We start from the raw sequence: 16,247 nt of genomic DNA, 5'->3' as shown, positions 1-16,247 counted from the left end.
AGGGCTTGAAGAGGGGGTGGGAGTTGGTCTCGTGATTGCTCTGTGAATCTTTCCCACTGATAAGAACCTGCAAGGAGCTGGTTTGTATCCAGTAGTCCTTATACATGTGCTTTGGGAAGGTGCCACTCATTGTCACATTACTATTGATGATCAACCCCATAATAAATTATATACTTTGGCCTTCCTCACAATTGAGCTGTGTTAATTTGGCCCTCCATTACTAAAGATCGCCAACCTCTGATCTAAATAGTTAGGCATAAATGAGCATAGTTTCTTCTCTTGTCATATCTGTCAAAATTACTGGAATAGTTTAATAAAATAATGGGCAAAAGGGAGTAAGTGGATGTAATTTATTAGGAACTTCACAAAAATTGTGACAAGGTTATTTGAAGACTACCTGAAAGAAAATGTAATAACTAGAATGAGAAATAAGATACAAAGGCTTGTCATGGATCACAAAACAGCTTGGAAGCAGCTTGTAAATGCTAGTTGGCAGTGGGCCACCCAAAAGATGGAGATTTATTCAAGATAAACTGTTATGGTCCAAGATTTAGTAATGATATAGAAAGTGCTACATTTTACTCTTCTGTTAATAATAAAAAGAACCCATAGAAGGGAGAGATATTCTGGAAAGATAATTCAACAAGGTTAATCAAGTTGACATGACAAGAATTTAAAATACAATTTAGATAAGGAAAAGGTCATTTAAAATTGCAAAAAATCATTTTTGCTTTTAAATCATAGCAGTGGTTCTGAGTGATCTGTAAACTGTATTGGAAAGCATGAAGGGAGGGTTGTGGAAGATGTGGTATGCAGCAATAATCTAAACTACTAAATTATGGCTTTCTTCACAAAAACTCTTGGGACTTGGAGGCTGGACTCCCAGCTTCTCTTACATTGATGGACCTCAGAGATCGAACCCTGCTGTCCTATTTACTGTCTGCCAATGTCAATAGGTCTCCAGAATCCTTAGTTTACAACCAGAGAAACAGGTCATGGATACCTAGCCCCATATGTCTCTGTAATTAATCTAGGTCCATTTGTTTCCCAACATAAATACTTTGCAACTATAATTTGCACTTCTGGCAAAATCTGCAACTGTTTGCCCACATCAGTGCATACACCTTAAACTGGTATTTTCCAGTAGACAGGGAGCTGTGCAGGAATGTTGGTATTTCTTGCAAAATTCTCACTAGTTGAAAGGCAATTGATGAATATAATCTTAGCATCTCACTTGAAAACAAGGCAATGTACTTGAGTCCAGAAATTAGCCAGATTAACCATTCTACAGATGGCTAATTCCCCATCCATATAGCTAGTTGCACAGCCATATGTTGAGGGCTCCATTTGTGCATAAATCAACATGGCACAATATATTCCATGGGAAAAATTATAAAGGCATTAAACACCTGTCTTGTCAAATCTTTCCTCAGTCATCCTTTCATCTTTTCTCCCACCATGAAGTTTGACACACCAGATGCCACTTCAGTTCACCCTATTCATTACTGCTCCCACTCCAACGATTGAATTTCTCAAGAACATATAAGGACTGCTCTGACCTCTTTCACAGTGTAGTCTCTCCTCCCATAGATCTGCTATATTTTAGTAGCAATACAACTAGATCCTCAAATGAGTCTGAGCTCTACTCCCTAATTCAAGGAATTGGGATAAATTGGAGGCAATCTTTTGTTAATGTTCTCCCTCCCTGATCCCATGGGACTACTCTTTCAGTGTGAATCCAGACAATACCCTTAGCTTCAGACTTCCTACAAGAAGTCTGTGCCAACTATAGTTCTCTCCAGTGATTAACCTAGAGCTAACCCTTCTGGTATTGGCTCCAGAAGTAAACTATTCTAGATGTACTCAAGGCAGATCAAACCAACATATCTTCATAGACTGGTCCTGCCACTCTTAAAGATGATTTCCTCGTATAAATCACTTTGGTGCTCTCTTACCTCAATTATACCTACTCCTGTTGAAATGGGATATACAATTACATCTCTTTTAGACAGTGTATAGTAATAGGTTCTGAAGCTTGGCGCACACATCCTAGAAATAGAAAGGCATGCATTGCAATGAGAAATAGGATGTTCAATACCATATCAAAACATTATTCACTCATCTTTATTCTACATTTAATACATTGATGGAAATGTAATCAAATGAGTATATAAAGATATTTGGAAGTTTTGGTGTGCAGGTGAAAGTTAGGTTTATATATAACACAATACTTATACCTACAATAATCAATACATACACCTCAGGCCCCTCCTGCACATTACATATATTATGCAATTAACTGGTTAATCTTCCAATAAATTTAGATTTGCCATATGTACGAAGTAATTATTACACCATAAAAGTGACTGTCCCAGCTATAAAAAAGAGCCAACCAGCTACAAAGTTAGTGCTTGGAAATGTGTAACAACTCTATAGCTTTTTTTTATCCAGCTTTAATTTGAACATGTAGTAGGGCCCTAAGTATTGCCCTATAAAAGATTATTTTATAGATTCTTTTCTTCAGAACCTATGATTAACCATATACAGGTTGACCTAGACTAGTGCTTAGAACATCAAAACACCAAGCATTTAAGAACTTTAACTCACTTTAACTTTAACTCACAGGTTTCTTGGAATAGCTTGTTTGTCTATCTGCCTTAACACCATTTTACATTTAATTTTAATAACGGTATACTCCCTTGGGTTCCAATTCCATTTAATTAAAATTAAAGGCCAAATAATTTTCAGCTCTCCAACTCAAATCCTTAGGAAAAAGTTACTAAAAACATCACGCTTGGAATATAGTTGCTCTTTAATGAAAAAAGATCAAACCAAACAACACTGTTAACATATGCTGAATTTTAAGCCACAGTATAAATGTGTACAGTTAAGTAATTCTAGGTTTTCATAAAGCATAGAATGGCTCCAGGAGAGCAGTCTTTGATGGGCTTGTAGGGTTTGGAGGCTTTTTTCCCCTGCCTTTGAAGATTTTCAAGTATATCAAGAGAATTCATACAATTCAATAATAATTGTTAGTTAAATAGCCCTAATTCTTTTCATTCCTTAGCTCTTATTGAATCAGCTACAAAACAGAGAAAGTGGGGAAGGAGCTAAAATTTCTTCTTGGAAGTAAGACAGGAAATAAAAAGAGAGAAATAGCAGCAGAGTTTTGGACTTTGAAATACTTTAGAACAAACTGCACAGATGCATGGTTTGCATACGATTTTAAATTAAATGAAAGATGAAAGAGTGCTTCAGAATACAGATGTGCTCCCCTGCAATGAGTGTGGGACTCTTGACTGAAGGATGCCATTTACCATGGGAACTAAAATTCCAAATCTTCTTAAGTTAACAGGCAGGGACTACATTTCAAATTAATGCTTTAATGTGAAGGGCAAGGAGGGAGAGGGGGTAGAGGGACAGGGAAATCAGTGATTTAGTATATGGATTTGAAGGCAAAAAAAAGAACCAAGAGTATAGAAATAGATGGCATATTTTAATTTGACACATTAATTTATTGGTAAGACTCATACTATATTTTAATGATAGGCTTAGCCATGTAATTTGCACTATACCTAATGAAGGACTATTAATGAAGCATAGTGTAATTCTGAACAAAGGGCAATGGAAGGACTGAAAAAAAAAAGATTTTATAAATCATTTAACTATGCTGAACCTTAAGTTCTCTCATTTCTGTTCCCATTTACCACTTGGTGCAAAAGCTCATAGCTCTTAACAAAATACAATTTTCCTTGGAATTCCCAGCATAGTAAATTTAACCTAGTCATTTGGCTTGTATATCAATCTTTTCTTACCTGCAGTACAGCCTGAGTGGAGTATGCCTATATGCTATCCTCAGGAAGTCTCAGTTTATACCATTCTGTGCAGAGATATACCGATCAATTTTGGTGTCTGGGGCAGAAATTGCCAAGAGGGGAAGTACCTAGAAAGTTGAAGTTAGTGTAAGAATATTGCAGAGAGAAGGGTGATAGTTGTTAAACTTGGGGTGGAACTCAATAAGCAAGTCCAGGTGTTCCATTCAGGTGATGAAAATGTTATCTAAGTTACATAAGTATAGTGCAGGTTTGGTGCCACAATTTCCTGGAAACTCCATTGTCGAGTCAAGGGAGAGCTAAACCCACCTCTATCAAATGAGAAGTGGATTTAGTCTCTTTTTGCTATTAACCTATAATTGTAAATTTAGGACAACATCAGAGGTGTTTAAAAAGAGCCACATAAAAAAGCAGACCCTAAAACAGATATTCTATATTTTAAAACACAGATACCTAACAGCCCACTTAACATTTTTTTCACGTTTAGGTTTCAGTCAGAATTTATATTTATATTTATATATAAACACACATACATTACATATATAAAGGTTAAAACATGTAGACAACTACAGATCTCCCTGTAATATCCCTGGAACTTTATCTGGGAATGCACAAATTAGAGGAGTTGAATGTCATGGGAGCACTGACTAATTGCGCCCCTGAAGGGATTTTTATCAGAATTAAGAGAAAGAGGGAAATGACTAGGAATCTCAGATAAATGAGGCTAAACTGCATTTTAATCCTCCCCAATTCCATTAAGTTTTGAAACTTTGTTATAAAATTCTTAGGCTGGTTTTATTGCTGGTTAAGCTGTATCACATTAGCATCTAATAAAATTCAGACTGGATATTAAGTAGTAGTAAGGATAAGTAGTAAGGATAAATAGGGACACATCCCCTGGGAATGTATGGTCTAAGATTCTGGACAAGTAGACAACTATTAAATGTAACCCCCTATGGAGATAGACTCAATGTTCTGTTTATGATTAAATATTTAGAGGCTATGAAAAGGAAAGATACTGCAGCTAGTTAGCTAATTTAAAGTGATAAAGGCCCAATCACATAGTAAAACAGACATCACAGGAGTTTTCCAAACTGTTTTTAATTGGACACGTTTTTCAATCTTAGAATTTTCAGACATTCTTTTATAGCCTTCAATGGATTTAAAGCTGAGAAAAACTCTGATGTATGCAGTTCTCAGCTCAGAGGACAACTGGTCTCATAATTTTCTCTTCAGATAGCCTCACACATTTGCTCAACCTGGAAATGCGTGAAAGCAACACAATGCAAGCTACCCTAGAGACTAAGGGTTAGATTTCAACTATTAAACACTTCAAGTGCCTAAAGTGTGATTCTCTTTTACACTGTTTAACACTGCAGTTCTCTTAAAAAATATTAATTCAAAAAGATGAGTGGTCTTCCTCCTCTTTGCTGCTTTTTCATTACTTGATCGTAACAGAAACATGAATATGTCACAAAAGTAGATGCAATAATGGATTTCCAAGGACTTGAAAAGGATCAAGTAGAATCACACTTAGGTGTCTAAGTCCACTTAAAAGCCTAATAGATGGAATGGAATCTGGTCCCAACTGTAATAGTTAACACATAAGAGAGACTTTAACATCTTAAAAGTGCAACTCTCAATAGCCATCTTGCTACAGCATTGCTGCAGATACCTCCTTCATGTACATAAATACATTTGTGCTTTGTATCGCTTTTCCATTTGTATTGGTAAATTCTTTTTTCCACTCTCTTTCACTATATCTTTTGTTCCTTCTAACATGTCATTATAACCAACTTCAAATCAAGCTTAAATCAACAATATTATTTTTTGTTTCCTGAAAAACCTAGTTACTACACTTCTGGGATCAGGGCTGGTTTGAGTGCTAAGAAGTTTTTTTAAAAAATAAACGACATTGGGAGAAACTACTGTGCTTTCCACCACACTAATTTTGTTTTTGGTAGATGTTTTGGAAGATGGGGAAAAATATAATAAAAAAAATGAACATTAGAAAGCCACAGCTTGGCTAAGAAGTGTAGACTAGGGCACCAGATCAGAGCACTGAGCTGGTATGAAGCAGGGGAGGGCAGAAAAGTGGTGGCATAAAAATAGCAGCCACTGTGATGCTGGCTTAGCAACTGTCACCACCAGCAACACAGGCACTGATGTTGCCCCATTCACTGTGCCACCGAGAATGCAGAAGTGTCTAGGTGTGCCTCTCTCAGAGGAAGAGGAAAAGAAGCAATAAGAAAAAAAAGAACTAACATTAACTAAAACAATAACTAGGTAAGTGGCACAATTAGTAAAATAAGCCACAACTTATCCGGCTAGGAATTTAGAGGTTAACCACTGAAAATGTCCCTTGTTTGTATTGTGTTAAGGGCAGAGGCAGCAAAGAGAAGCGAATTCTGTTTGCTGACCATTTCTAAATATTTGCCAGCGGGCACATACCTTTCTGCACTTATGACCCTTCAGTGGTTCTACATTATGTAACACACATTTCCCTTCACATTCATTTAATATTACTTTCACATTCACTCAAGATCCCAAGTGCAGAAAATATTTTTCTTATGAATGTTGATCTCTTTGAATCTGACATAAAGACACAGCATACCTAAAACTGGCTAAGGGCAAAGTGTAATTGCATGAACAGGGCTTCAAATCTCCTTCAGCATTGTGTTGCTTTATAATAATATGAGAATACATAATCCCCAAGAAGATCCAGAAGCAACAAGGTGGAAAGTTACCAGTGAAAGGAACATTCTAGGTTCTACAAATTATTTTTAATTTTAAATACCCCATAAAATGGATATTTCTCCACATTCAGAGTCATAAAAGCACTTATATTCATAAGGGGAGGTGAATAAAATTAAAGCAGAAATAATCAGCCCAGACATACCTTTAATCTACTAAACAGCAAGTATTTCAACAGCTTTAAAAACCACAGAACTATGTTTAGAAACTCGCACAGTTTCATAAGTCAAAATGTCACATGGTTAATTCCAATAGCTGTTCATGCAGACATCATACTAACATAGAGATACATACCCAGTTAAGGCAATGACAAGCAGTTCTAAAGATGACTGTATACATGTAAATAGGGACTTGCACGAATTGCACATGCAACCTGAAAAGAAAATTGCACAAGCATGTGTCAGGCCTTCTGCTTTTTAGAAGCTCCCCTCCTGTATCTCATGGGAATACAATGCATTCTGGCTTAGACCTAAGAGAAAACTGAGCATCAAACCAACTGCTATATGCCAGGAGTTATATCATGCTACTCAAATGCTCTGAGTTACAACCAACTGAATGCTGCCATATTCATGTGATAGGAAATTCTCAAATTTGGCATGGGGATGGGGGCAGGGGAAGGGAATAGAAATGTTTTAGTTTTAATTAAAATTGATCTTGGGAACCCAAACTCCAAGGCTCCTAGACTTTCAAATCTCCTGATTATCTAAATCAGGACTGGTGAACAGATGGGGAACCAAAAAACTATAAGACCTGACCTAAATACTCAATATCTAGGGAGACTGGGAGTTGGGGGGGTCCCAGAATGTAGGCTCTGTGGGGATCCTAATTTCAGGGCATTTTGCATGGTAAAGCTGCCATGAAGCCATAAACCCAGGCTCTCCATCACCTCACTAAGTGAAGTGGCATAAAATCTGCTTGTATTTCATTAGATGTTCTCTATAGCTGTTCAACTGATGGCCCATGAGCTGCATGTGACCCACAAGGGCTTAATTTGTGACCCCTCATAGCTCCAGTTGCAGCAGTAACTGGGGTTTCCAGGCTCCCACTCCCTGCCTCTGCAAGCAGTGTGGTATGGCACAACACAATACAGGGTACTAGTCCTGCACATCAGAGTAGTCCACAAACAGAGCTGAGGGCAAGGTTGGGATGTCTGAAAGCACAATACAGCAGGGGATCCAATCTAAATCAACATGTATCTGAAATATTTTAGTTCCAACAAATTGTCATTTTCGAACCAACCTTGCCATGGCAAGAAATTCACAGCGAGCTTACTATAAATGGTTCCTGCTCAGGATCTATATAGAGATGCCTAAATGTTTTGTGAAATTTTCCACAAATTTCATTGTATATATTGGGAGAAGCAAAGATGTGTTAGGGTGATAGCTTTTATTTGACCAACTATGTAGTTGGGATAGGGTTAGACAAGCTTTTGAATGCAGATTTTCTTCATTCAAAAGCTTGCCTAACCCTATCTAGATGACATGGTTGGTTCAATAAAAGATAATCACCCTAACACATCCTTGCCTCTTGCATATATTATGGACCATCAGGTTACAACATCACTCTTACACTACCGTATTTTATCTACTGGCATTCATTCAGCAAGGTACTTGAGCATGCCCCTAAGTAAAGCAGGCATAGAATGAAACCTTTACAAAAACACAAAAAATCCTGCATATTGGCCATTCTCTGATGTTGCAAACACTTCATGCTGCTCAAACATAATTGTTTCAACTTAAAATGTTGAACATTTTGCTCAGTTAGGCATGCCTTTTCACTTCTGAATATAGATGAAATGCAAAAAATTACCAAAGCAAGGTTATTTTGTAGTAGTTACAATCATTTTAGTAAAATAATACCACTAGAAATCTCATTTATAGGTATTGACAACTCAACTTCTGTGGCATAATGGAACTTCCTACCATAAAGATTGTGACTGAGCATCTTTAGTGCTCTGTCACTTTAAGGGCTGGAGCAGGCAGCTGCCAGATGGCTAATTGCAATGGCTATTTTCAAACTAAGCCAGAAAGGCAGTAGTCTGGATTGAGCAGCCAAGGAGGCGATATCAGGCTGAGCTGTTCCTGGAACACCTTGGAGGTAAAGGATGAGGATATGGGGAAGAAGGAGGCCTCATCGGTCCTGGGTATGACTTGAAACTGCACCCTGTCGGGGAAGGGTGGCCTGGTGGAGCTAACTATGGCAGGGTAGCTCCCCAGAAATGCCAGGCCAGTTACCTTGTTACACAAATTGCCAATTGCTCAAATTACAAGTGAGACCTTATAAAGGGGAATAAGGCAAAATGCCACATTTTTTGATTACATGAAGCAGACATAGAGATTCGGACACACCACTTATATAGACACACACAAATCATCATGCACAAAACTTATACAGAGGCACACACAAACACAAAACAACCATTCCATTCAGACATTATAGTTATCAGCAGTAGTTGTTCAATAATGGCACTGGGTGGCCAGCCCAGACCTTATTGAGAGAAGATGCAGATAGTAGGTAGGGTGGTTGATAGAAAGATCCTGTAGATAACAGCTTGGAGTGTGGTAAAACAGATGTGTCTGTGCTCCAATGAAGCAGCAGTTGAGAGAGAGACTCACCCAACTTGGCGTTCTCAAAATTCTCTTTTATAGGGATTGGCATCCTTTGTTTTAGTGCTTTGGGGGTTTTCCATACCCAGCTTCTGTTTTTGTGGTTGTTCTTCTCCATCTTCAGCTTATCTCAGCCCCAGGTCAGTTTGGTCATCAAAGTTGGTATCTCAGCCTTGGAGTGTTCTTGCTGCCCATCTGGCAGAATGGGTGCATTCCTTCTCCTCGTTATCTCCTTTGTGCCCTTGGCCTGAAAGGGATTCTTCAGCTATTCATTAATTAGTTTACTGACTGGTAGCTTACATTTGGTGCCTTGTTGCTTACATAAACAGTTAAGTCTTTTTCTCGCATCTCTGTGTCATTCTCTCACCATTCACCCTTTTACACACAGTCATACATAAAGCCTATGCGGAGTCCATTCACTTACATTAAGCAGAAAGATACAAAATGGAGTTTTCAAGTTGTTTACAGGACAAGACTAACATGGTTACATTTCACTATTATTACACTCTATGTTAACATCAACTAATTTAATTCAGTTCCTGCTACAACCTCCCTGGTGAAAGGTGAGGAGGGTGCCTGAAAACCCCAACCCCCACATCCCTGGTGGGTTCAATCTACACAGGAGGAGCCCAGGCTCATGGGAGTCATGAAGCAGGGCCCAGGTCAGTGGAGGGACCAGGAGCAGCACCCAGGCTCCCCGTGAGACCCGAGGTTGCAGAGGCCCTGAAAGGTGGCCAGGCACAGCTGTGGTCAACTGAGCCTAACAGGGTGTAAGGCCCCATGGTTAGGGGGCCAGGAATGGCTACAGCCACCTGAGCCCCAAGGGGTGGAAGACCCCAGAGGAGCCCCAGTGAGGGGGCAGTGTGGAGACCCAGTGAGGGGGAACTGAGGGCCCACTACATGGGGCCAGGAGCCAGTGTGTGTTTGTGTATGTTTGTCTATCTAAAGGAAGAACCCAGTTCAAGTCACTGGAGATAACATCTGTGAGGGCACTGGGACCTCAAGCTCCAGTGGGGAATGCATCCTATGCGAGACTCCGGAGCTTAGGTCCTAGTGCTATCTACCTGGAGGAAACATCAGCGAGGCATGGGACACATGTAGGAATGGTAGGAGTGCGTACTTATTGCCCACTATCATTTGGGTGCACAAAGGGCCGACTCCTGCCTATTTAACATCACAATCATTTATCAAAAAGGTGTGGCAGGTGAACAAGGTGGGCGCTTTGCCCAGAGACAAGGGTGAGGCTGTACTAGCACCAGGCCTGGAACAAGCTCTTGTCACAAAGATAAAGCTTGTTTTCACTGGAAACAGAGCTTGGCCTGAAACTGTAGCATGGACTCATAAAAATAGAGAACATCAAAGATATCACCATTTCCCTCATAAAGAACAAGGCTTGTTTCTTTGACATTGTCTATTCTAACATTGCTAATATACAGCAAATAGTACATAAACCCCTAGCATTAGTTACTCATTTCAAGGACACAAGCAAACAAAAAACCCTACTGAAACAACATACTTCAATGCAAATACAATTCTCCCTGGGGGAGCTAAGCATATTTAGTCTAGAGAAAAGAAGACTTAATAGCAGCCTTCAACTACCTGAAGCGGGGTTTGAACGAGAATGGAGCAAATAACAGAACAAGGAGCAACGGTTTCAAGTTGCAGCAAGGGAAGTTTAAGTTAGACATTAGGAAGAATTTTCTCACTACGAGGGTAGTAAAGCACTGGAACAAGTTACCCAGAGAGGTAGTGGAAGTTCTGTCCTTGTGGGTTTTCAAAATCTGGCTAGACAAAGCTTTGGTTGGGATGATACAGTTGGGGCTTGTCCTGCTTTCAACAGTGGGTTGGACTAGATGACCTAAGGTCCCTTCCAACCCTCATTTTCTATGATTTTATGATTCTTTCAGAGACAAATGCCACACACAGAGGAAGATGCTAGTCAGTTTGCTTTATGCACTACCAGAAGATAAAGTCACAAACTCAGTACTTCATAAACTCAGTACAAGAACCAGATCAGTTGAATCAGAAAAATCTGTTTTTATGATTTTCAACTCAAATTCTAAGGCAAAGATCTGAACAAATTTCAAATAAATATGTCTGTTTTTAGATATTTATATCAGTCTTCATACTTGTTAAGGTTCACAGATTTATTTTATTATTACTATTTTAAACAAGGGCCTGGGCCTGCCTACACAATGCTGAGTCCACACTGAAGTCTGGAGAGGCCTTAAGTGCAAATGAGTTTCACTGGGATATGGAAGGATTTAGCAGGTCACAAGCAGTTCTCAGTTCCTCATAGGACTGAATCTAAAATACATGCCACAGACCTTCTGTGCACTTTACCGTTTGCAGTGTTTCATTTTACCAGAAAATGAATTCTTCAAGGGTGTCTTTGCTGTAAGTAAAAATATCTGACTCATAAGCCAATATGAGCAGATGGCATTATTCATTCAAATAGCCTTACAACAAGAGTAAACAGTTTAGCCATAAAAAGAATGAAGATCAAACAGATATCATCATTGCCCAAATGGGAATTAGCAAACATACTGCCTTACTTAATGATGAAAACACTGAATACCATAAGGCATTCCTCAGACAAAGGACTTGCTGATTTCGGGTCAGACTTGAGACAGAAAATTTCATTTGTACTACAGCTATTTCACACCCTCCCCCGCTTCCTCCATCCCCAAGCTGACTTTATTATGGTGTTATTACAGTATTGACTAATTGTCACAGGCTTTCATTCCTTCTAACACTAAATACTTTCAGCTTTGACAATTCCACAAGGTTCTGAAAGCACAAAACCTCTCTTTATGCTTGTAGAATATGAAATAGCCCAAACTTTAGTTGTTCATAATTTGAATTTCAGCAATAATGTGAGGTCCCTTGGCTGCGACTTCTCTAGTAACTTTCATTCCTCTGTGGGCCTTTTTTTTTTTTGAAAGAAAAAGCAAGCTAACTTATGTAGCAAATTTCAAATACCTCTAGGCCTTAATAAATATTAGACAAGGTGAAAACCTGGTTTTATTCCTGTTTTAGAAGATACAATATATACGATTCTCCTGGCAGGAAAAAAAATAGCATTATCTTACAAATGAAATATCCAGAGGATTTACCAAAGGTCAAAGTAAACAACTTTCTAGATAGACTTGGCAATACTCTGGCTTACCAGAGTACCTATTCACCATTGCAGTGCCAGGATGTCTTGTCACCCATGCTTTTTTACCTCTGGTATAGTATGGGACATTTTTTATTTTTTATTCATATAGTGCTTTGTGACTTTAGTATATAGGTTGGAGTTAATGAGTTTTAGGACTCCTCTACTAATTGTGTCTGCTACCCCAAGAATTGCTCTCAGCCCCTCCCCTCTGCTGTTTTTTTCCATTAAGCAGTGCCTGTTGTTCCTGTGATCAGGGACCTGATCATGAAGAATATCTTGCATTTGAAAGCTTGTCTAACTGTATCCCAACTCCATAGTTTGTCCAATAAAAGATATCTCCTTAACATAGGCCCTCTTGCATAATGTATAGACCATCCTGGCTCCCACATCTCTCTTACACCGAAGTATCCAAATTAACACTACCCCAGGACAACTGGGACTAGTTTAAGTTAACTGTCATTCAAGCTATATGTGTTACTGACTATCCCTGCACCTTTGGTGGAAATCAAAGCCCATGAGAATCAGCTCCAAGATAAACCCTATATCTGTTTTATAATTGCCTATGGTTTTAAGGACTCAACAACACAAGAAGTTCCTTCCAGTCCCACATTTAAACAGTAGGATGTCCTTTTCCAGTTCTGGCATTTGACCAATCGAAGTACTGGTAGTAAATATGGTTCTTTTAGGCTAGGGACAGAAATTACCCATAAACCAATATAAGTGATTAGAAACAAGTTCAAATCTGTAATGCAACATAAGTTTAGTGCACATAAACCACTTTCAAAATGGCCAAAATGGATTTAAGATAAACCTGGACAGATGTAGTATCAGACTGAACTGATTTAGGTTAAATTGGTTTATTGAACTCCTTTCCCAGTACCCTCCAGATTCAAGTTAACACACAGTCCCTCAGCATCCCAGGATGCTTTGCACCTCCCAGCAAACTCCCTCCCTTGGCTTAAGCTGTCTGCTCCAGTGGAGCAGGGAGGCATGCTCTAGCATCCCCAAGCTACTGGCCTGGGCCACTGCAGGAATGTGGCTGCATTCCTGGAATAAAAAATGAATGTCTGTTCATTTGCTTATCAGTTCAATCTACATAGCTTAGACTAACCTCCAAAGATTTAATCAATTCAGCCTTGGGCTTTTTGATTGTCTGTACTTAGCTTTAGGGTCACAGTTCCAGGGGATGAAATTCAGCTGAGTTGTTTCACCTGGCCAGGTTCCTTGTAGAGGCCCCAAGATCAGGTAGTTGAATTGCACTTCACTGCAGACTCAGCAGTGGCTGAATTGTAACTAAAGCCATTCCACCCATAAGTTACTAATTCTCACAGACTGAATCATCACAGTTTGTAGCTGACTATGTTACAGCCTACAAGCCCATCTTCTCTCAGGTACCACAGTATTCATTCCTACACATGTTGGATTACAGGCAGTTTGTCATGTCTTTGTATATAACATCAGTAGTAAATCTGAGACATACAGCAATTAAGCACCCACATCTCTGAAATTAGAATGAGTGGTTACCCTGGTATTTTGCATGTGGAGCAATTTACTTGTCTGATATGTAAGTCATTAGGCAGACGAATGAGAGGTTTGTAAATTGAAGCCATTTGAAATTTAGGAAAGAAAGAACCTTTCTGCAGCCTGCCTAGTGGGACCTTGGATGATCTTATTGGGTTACCAGGAAAATAAGTTCAATATGAAAACAAGAAAGTATTTTTAGAAGTAACTAGTGACTAAATGTTTTTTTCAAGCACCCACCTGAGACACTGTACAGGGGTTGGGAAATTTAAAAATCAGATTCCTTTTAAGATGTTTAGATGCTACTTAGGCAGCCAAAACACCATTTAAAAAAATTCTAGTGTAAGTGCACCAAGAAATATGTTCTGTTCTTGTAAACTGAAGAAACCTCTGAAATTCAAATGGACTTTAAAAATAAAATAACATAACATAAAATGTTATTGTAGCTGACTAGTAAATTTGTCATTGGCAGATTGTTCTCAAGTTCATATAGTGGTAGTCATAGAAACAGTTCTGCTGTTAGTAATTTTTAATTCATGTTCTATTTAAATAAATTATGAAAAGATACCATCCAAGTTAATTAGTTATACCAATACAGTTGCAAGTTAAAATCACCAACAATTCCTATAGGCAAATTTAATTGACATAAGAAAATGAAGACACTTTATAAGGATTTAATCATTATAATTCAGATTTTTAATCTTATTATAAGAGCTGATGGTTAGATTTGTGTTTAATTGCAGGTGAATATGTGGTGGTAGAAGATAGGATATTACTCAGTTCTACATAAAGATAACTACAAATACTCACTTGCTAGGAGAAATGTAAACTTCTGAAAATGATTAAGTTTTGATAGAACATAATGAGTCACTTTAGCTGAACTAAACAAAATTACATTAGGGATTCTAATCTACTCATAGTTAAGTCACTGAAATTTATCTACCGCTTTTAGAGGAGCTGAATTGATTCATGGGTCATATCTCTCCATAACATTAGTAACTGAAAGAAGTTTTCTCCTGAAAGTAAGTTTGATTGAACAGTGGTACCTTATTAGCAAGGATCCAGGTTTTCCATTTCCCATGGAAAAATGGAGAAGATCATGGGTTCCCTGTTTTTAATTGGAGAAAACATGGATTTTCCTTTTAGCAGAGAAATCCACAGATTCTCTCCACTTTTGCAAAGAGCTCTTGCAGGCTGGCACAGCTTCAACCTGCAAGAGTCGATTGCAGAAAAAGCAGGAAACCCCCAGCCCTGCCCGGAGGGAGAGGGGGAAGGCTGGGGCCTGAGCCTTTGAGTCAGACAAGGCTGGGCACAGGCTCAGACTTGCCCTTTGCCCTGGAGCCTAGAGATAAGTGTGGCTCTGAGGCAGGGCTGGGGAAGATGTGTGGGGTGCTGCTGGCCCCAGGCAGCATGCCACAGCTGGGAGTAGGGCCGGGGGTGAGGGCAGTGGTGCCCCTCTGCAGGGGGGGTTTGCAGGCAAGCGATGTGGGGCACAGTGTGGTGATGCCTGCCATGTGCGGGCTGCACACACACCACCCAGCCACCTGCCCATGTTGTCCCCAACGGACAGTGTGAGTTCGTGCCCGGTGCGCTATTGCCAATGAACACACAGGGGTGGAGGATCCAACTTAATCTTTATTGTTTCCAGTCTGCGCAGAGAGGGGTGCTTGGCAATCGTTTGCAAAGCAAGCACCACCGATTTCTACCTTTGGGTACCTTTTATACATATGTTTGCAAGTGTATCGCTCAGTGATTGGTTAAAAGCCACTGACATAAGACGTTCTCTACTGAGCATGTCTCTATACCTATGTTTTAGCCATGTAATTCATTTACATACATATATGTTTCATTAACATACTTTTGCCCTGCCCAGGGGTGTGATTTTTAGCATTATAATGAGACCTTTTTCTGAACTTCTTGCTAACTTACAGGTGTCAGGGAGACATTATCTTGCTGGTGTTAGGGAGACATTCCAGGAATCCTCTGCATCCCAGACGCTGTGCTCTGCAAGCATCTCTTAACACACACATACCACACCCCTCCCAGCATCTGCAAGTTGCCTTAAGTATTTAGTTAGATATAGTTTGCAAAAGCTAGATATACCATAAAAAAGATTACATAAAAAGATTACATCACCCAGGGGAGGGGAAGGAGGAGGTTTGCATGTAGCTGGCTGCACAGCTCTGAGGCCAGCTCTGCAGCAGCAGCATGGGATGGTGGCTGGGGGGATGGGAGGGGCTCGCACGTGGCGGCCGCTGCTGTAGGGCAATACCAGCAGTGATGACTGCTGCCTACAAAACCTCTCCACACCACCATGGAGCCATGCCCAGAGTTGTGTGGCTGGCCAGGGGGGGCAGCGGCAGTGTGGTGGCA

This window comes from Alligator sinensis, unplaced genomic scaffold (assembly GCF_000455745.1).
Source record: "Alligator sinensis unplaced genomic scaffold, ASM45574v1 scaffold454_1, whole genome shotgun sequence".
In the NCBI taxonomy this organism is placed as follows: domain Eukaryota; kingdom Metazoa; phylum Chordata; order Crocodylia; family Alligatoridae; genus Alligator; species Alligator sinensis.
This window is presented reverse-complemented; position numbering follows the sequence as displayed.